We start from the raw sequence: 6,000 nt of genomic DNA, 5'->3' as shown, positions 1-6,000 counted from the left end.
AGGCACACAGACTCCACAACCGGTCCTCGCGGTGGGCTTGATGCAGCCGGGGACGCTCAGGCCGTCGCCAGCTGACCCCAGTGGGCGCCACTCTGTCTTGGCCCAGAAGAGGCTTCATATCCTTTCTCTGGGGAAACAGGGACTTGGGGTTCTGATCTCTGAGTGCTTCCTGGCTCCCTCGAAACCCCAAGATTCTTCTTTCCTCTGTACCAAGTTACAGAAGCAACGGTGGAAACCGCAGTATTTTAAACCCGACCCTGAAACGCCAAAGCCGTCTCCCGACCCTTTTTGGTCTATGAATTAACGTCAAGGGAAGACAAATGGCAGGAACATCCCACCCTTTGAAAACCCTAAATTCTTTGATCAAAGAGGAATGTTTGGTAAACTTGCCCGGAGTTAGACTAATTGGTTTGGGAGCAGATAGGATCTCCCTGCCAGGCTCCGCTGCTAAATTAGCATTGGTCAAGGTGTTTGAAGTTCAGAGGAGAGAGGTTCTCAGGGGAGAAGCCCATTTGAGTAATTGGCATCACGTGGCATTTCCCAAACGGGCTCCGGCATCCAACCCTCCTGGAGAGATGAAAGAGACGCTTCCCCTATAACTGATCTGGCTCCCCTGCCCGTGGAGACGCTCTGGGAGCCTGGAGAGACAGGTGGAGACTTTTATGGACGCTTCCCTTGGAAACGAAGTGTTCAAGGTGCGGAAAGAGAAAGCAGTTTGGTGGGGAGTTTTCTCCAGGGGTTGGGCCGCAGAGGGACTGCTGCACTTGGGCACTGTTGACCTTGGGGGCCCGGTCACTCTTTGGGGGCTGCTCTGGGCGTGGTGAGAAAAGTGCAGCATCCTGGCCTCTCCCCACGAGATGCCCAAAGCACACCCCCTTCCCTGTGTGACAACTAAAATGTCCCCAGACATTGCTGAATGTCCCCTGGGAGGCGAAAATCACCCCGGTTGAGAACCACTGGGCTAGACCAATAAAAATCTGTTCTTTGGCTCTAAGCAAAGTTTGGTTTGTGTAGCATCAGTCCAGAAAGTTCCTTTTCCAGACTCCTCCCTTCTCTAGCTGGTGGCTGTCCCTCTCCTCGGTGCTTGCAGTGTTAAGACGGAGATTTGAATGACGATTCTCAGTGACCAGTCTGTAGTGTTGTGGCCCCATTCGGAGTTTCGTCCCCTTGTTCCTGTGACCTCGGGCAAGATGTGTCTTCTCCCGGGACCTCGGTTTCCCCACCTGTGGGGGACAGAGGACACCCATCCCATTGGCGTGGAGGGGGTTCAGTGAGCTACCTACCGTAGGCGGCGCCAGGCACCCCGCTGAATAGTAACTAATCGCACCGTGTCTACACTCCCCTCTCCAGCCGGGGAGGCTGGGCCATTCCCAGGCATGAGAATCCTCACTGCCGCTGAGGCCCGCTGCTGGTGGCTGAGCACAGTCCCAGCTCCCACATGTGGAAAGCGCCCGAGGCCATTCCCTTGGGGACAGGCGCACGGGGCTCCGGGGAAGGTTGTGGGCCTCGGCATCAGCCAGGCCGCACTCACCCTCTGGCCCCACCCTTGCCAGCGGGGTCCAGGGCCGGGTCACTTCCCTCTCCTCCCCCGAGAGAACAGGGTAACCCCCACTTCACAGGTCTTGGTGAGAATGAAGTGGGGCGACGTAGGTAAAACTTCCCACCCAGTGGGTTCATGGGCGCTGTGAACGTCACATCCAGCTCAGAGGGACAGCCGGGCCCCGAAGGCAGGGCTCGGAGCCTGACACAGCTCGAAGCGCAGGCATCGCTTGGCTGGATTTGCCGGGAAATTCTCATTTCAGGTGCGACCCTGTGCGGCGTTAAACTGGACACAAGCGGGGAGCTGAGTCCATTAGCTGAGCGAGCACCTTGGTCTCCGGAACCACAACAGTCAGCACCAAGGAGTCCAGACGGCTGGTTTTCTTTAAGCGAGAGAATGTTCTCCCAAACCAGACCCCGCGTTCCCTGCCGATCCGGTGGTGCAGAGCTGGGCCCGTGGGGAGCAAAGGTGGCTGGAATCCCAGGCTCTCCCGGGGCCCGGGGCCCTCTTACTTGTGGCCCTGGCTCTGGCATTCGTCTTACTTTTCCTTTCTCTTACCCGAGATCCGAGACCTCAAGGCCTGTCCTGCTACCTCCTGTAATCATTCAGGACGGTGGTGTCTACGCCAGCCCCTGGGGGACTGCCGAGCACAAACTCCTGGGTGGGGGGCCTTAGGACGCTTGATGGAAACCATTCTTCTCCGGGCTTTTTGTCACCAAGTTGTGGAACAAACATTTACATAATCGGCATCTTTGTTTTTTACAGAGTGCTTTGTTCTTTCTTATTTACCTTTGCTTTTCTAATTATGTAAAATATGTGCGCAGTTCCAGGGAAGTTATTAGCTAAAGAGAAGAAAGGACTGTTTCAGGCAAGGTAACCGTCCCTTAGGGGAAGCACCTGCCCCAGCCTCCTTTGGGGGGCTGGGGGAGAGGGAGGCCCGAGAAGGCCCGCGGGACAGAGCACCTCGAACTAGGAAAGTTGCTAAGTCACATTACGGGAGACGGTTGAAGCTACAATCTAGGTTCACTGTCACGGGCACAAGCGGCTGCATTTGGGCCTGCGCTTTCCTCAGCAGCAACAGTAAATCAAGGCACATTCAGAGGAGTCCCTCGACCAGGCCCACGCACCCCCCAGCCCTGCTCTTGTCCCCTGCTGTGGGCAACCCTTTTAAAGTGGCGTTTGGTTTTCCCTTGCATTGTTTCTCTGTGAAAACTAAGCAAATTCATCCCTTTAGTCTATGTATACATTGAATGTGTGTCTATCAGATGTGCACATACACGTATCATATGATCTACGCATAAATGACGTCTATTTCATTTAAAATGCGCACACTGCATATGCACCGGGCTGCTTTCTCAGTATGTCTTGGAGATGTCTCCATAGCAGAATATAGACATTTTCTCTTTCCTAAAATCAGCACCTACAACCCTTTCATTCTGACTGACAAGGACACTGAGGCCCCAGAATCCCATCTGTGCACTGTGCCCAGCGCATGGGGGGGCCTGGGGGTCACGGGTTGGGCCCAGGCTTCTTCCTACTAGTGAGAGACAGGGCCCACTGAGTCCAGAGGTCTTTCCATAGCTGCCAGCTGGGGTCACATCTGTGCAGCCCCCACCCTGCCCCAGGCACAGGGTCAGAGCCCTGGGGACCTCATTCAGCCTCTGAGTCATGGGCTCAGCGACAGGCCCCAGAATGCGGGCTAGAAACTGCCTACCCAGCCTGTAAGTCTGCCAGCCCCACACAGACCGCAGCCCAGGGCTGGGGGAGGAAAGTGCACCGTCAGGGCCCACGGCCCCCACCTCTCCATGCAGACACGAAGCGTCTCAGACTCTGCCTTCAGGGCCAGGAGGCCGGGGCTCTTCCCAGAAGGGCTGTGGGGGGCAGGCATGGAAGGTGGGGAGACTGTGGGAGTGGAGCCCAGGGGACCTGGCTGGGGATCGAGGCTCCACCAACCCGTGCTGTGTGGCCTTAGGCAAGCCGCCTGACAGCGCTGAGCCTCAATGTCCTCATCGGTCAAAAGGGGATCCCGTTCTGCAGATTTTATTGTGGGACTGGGTGAGGTTGTGTGAGAATTGAGACAAGCATTTCCCGAGCACAACGGGCTTGGTATAAATGGCAGCCACCACGTCTTCTAGTGTGGCACAAAGCCACGCAAAGGTGGAACACCAGCCAGTCGAAAGTCGGTGTGTGGGGTAGGGTGGGGGTGGGTGCGGGTCAGAGGACCCCCCCTCTCCAGGGAGAGCTTGCTTCCCTGCTTGGGTACCACCTGACCTCAGGAAAGTCCCAGGCCTGAGTCTCAGCTTTTCTTATCTGTGAAATGAGACATCTCAAAAGTCCCTTCCAATGCTCAAGTAACTCCTTCGGTTCCAAGAACCATGATTCTCAAGGCCTCCTTGGGGGTCTGTCCCTGCAGAGAACTGTGGGCCAGCTCTGGGGTGCCCATATTTGGTGCCCACTGGCTGGGTCTCCAGGTGTGCGCCCCTCCCTGGCTCTTAGTCACCTGAGAGATGACGAAGTGTCTCTTCTGACTGCCAGGTGTTCTCGTAGCTCCTGCTTCCTGCTCAGGTCCTTGCTGCCCGGCTGCTCCGAGCACCTTGGAGACCCCGGGAGGGCTTTCGCCTCTGTGTGCCAGTAGGTCACAGACTTTATCTTTCTTTTTTCATAAGAAGGGAAATTATTCCTTGGAGGTAAAATTAAGACCCTAACACTTTGTCTCATAGGTTCCTTGTGGGGAATCAATGAAGGAAGAAAGAAAAGGCACAGTTAGCAGGGAGCTGGCCCAGGGCCAGGGGGCGAGGTCCTTGCAGGGCCAGGGACCTCTCTGTGGGCACTCAGCCAAGAGCTCGTGACACTCTATAGGGGGAGGGCCCACATTTTCCAGCCAGGAAACAGCCAGAGAAATTAAACTACTCTTGACGTCACAGAGAGTGAGTGGCAAATCTGAGATTTAAAAAAAGTGACTAGAGATTGTTGGCTCTTCGCTGTTTACAGCCCAGAGGAAGTGGCTTTCGTGGGCTGGACCCCATGCCTGCTCCAGGGGTCTGCTGTCCCAGGACACTGCTCGAAGGTTTGCCCTTGCTTGCCCCCCTCCTTTACGTGCCCCCCTCCTCCGTCAGACAGCTCCCTGCGCTAGCAGACCCTTCCGCAGACACACGCTGCAATTTCCAAGTCTACATGTATTTTTTTAATTTGCCAGATAAGTTGTGACATTATACAGCTATCCTGCCTACCTTGCATTCTCTGTGCATCTAATATAGAAAAGAATAGTAAAGATTACCTTTTCTTTCTCAGTGTCAGGTGCTTTGCATGCATGGACTAGGCAGCCCAGGGGTTACAGCATTCACCCCACGTCTCACAGCTAATGGGGGCCCTACTATGATCCAGGTGTCCTCAGACCCCAAGCCCACAGTCACCCCATGCTGCCTCTCCTTCCCCAGCGAGAACCCTCGGAAGGCCCGGTTCCGTCTGCCCGCCCCCCGCGCCCGGCTCTCCAGCCGGGACTTAATTACACCGGCAGAGGCTTCACGGAGAGATGAAAGTGATCGGGGCCCAGAACTTTTCGCACAGGGGCCCCTGTTGGAAAGCTCTATCTATTAATCACCTATTCGCTTTTTGAAAGAGGGTAATTGACTCTCCCAACACCGCTCAGGGGCAGGTGGAAACGGTCTTTCCTTTTTTTCTTATGAAGAAAGGAGCCTAGAGACATGAGCTGGGTGGTTTTTGTCGGGGGGAGATGGGTGTTTGAACATGAACTAGAATGCAGGATGGCAACACCTCACTTTTCCTTTAAATTACCTGATCCTGGCCTATACCTCAGTTTCCCCTCGGACTGCATCTCAAACCTGCTTAAAGATCAGCTGCCAAGGGGAAACAGAATGTCACCAGCACTCCTCAGGGCTCAAGCATCAAGGCCGGTGGCGAGGGCCAGGAGAGGATTCCAGATTTGTCCCGAGTCCTCTCCCATGTCAGCCTGGGGTGACGATATTCACCTCCCAGGTTGCCAGGGGCTCCCGGAGAGAACCCTTGGAGAGTCCGGGCCCAGGGCCTCACACGTACTGTTTGCAGGCCTGTGAATGAAATCCGTAATTAGCATGTGCATGGATTACTGGTAGGAAGAAAGCATGTCACAATTTTTTGTTCTTGTTAACACTCCTCCAAGGATATCTTTTCCTTTGTTTTTTTAGAGAGAGTGGAAGGGAGGCAAGAACAGACAGAGAGAGAGAGAGAGAGAGAGAGAGAGAGAGAGAGAGAGAAACATCGATGTGAGAGAGACACATTGATTGGTTGCCTCCCACATGCACCCGGACTGGGGCCAGGGATGGAACCTGCAACCCAGGTATGTGCCCTTGACCGGGAATTGAACCTGAGACCCTTTGGTGTGCAGGCTGACACTCTAACCACTGAGCAAACCAGCCGGGGCAAAACATGTTAACTTTTTTAAATTATAGAAATTAACCTCT

This window comes from Miniopterus schreibersii (genome assembly GCF_964146895.1).
Source record: "Miniopterus schreibersii genome assembly, chromosome: 13".
NCBI classification, from domain to species: Eukaryota; Metazoa; Chordata; class Mammalia; order Chiroptera; family Miniopteridae; genus Miniopterus; species Miniopterus schreibersii.
Note: the sequence above shows the minus strand (reverse complement) of the source record.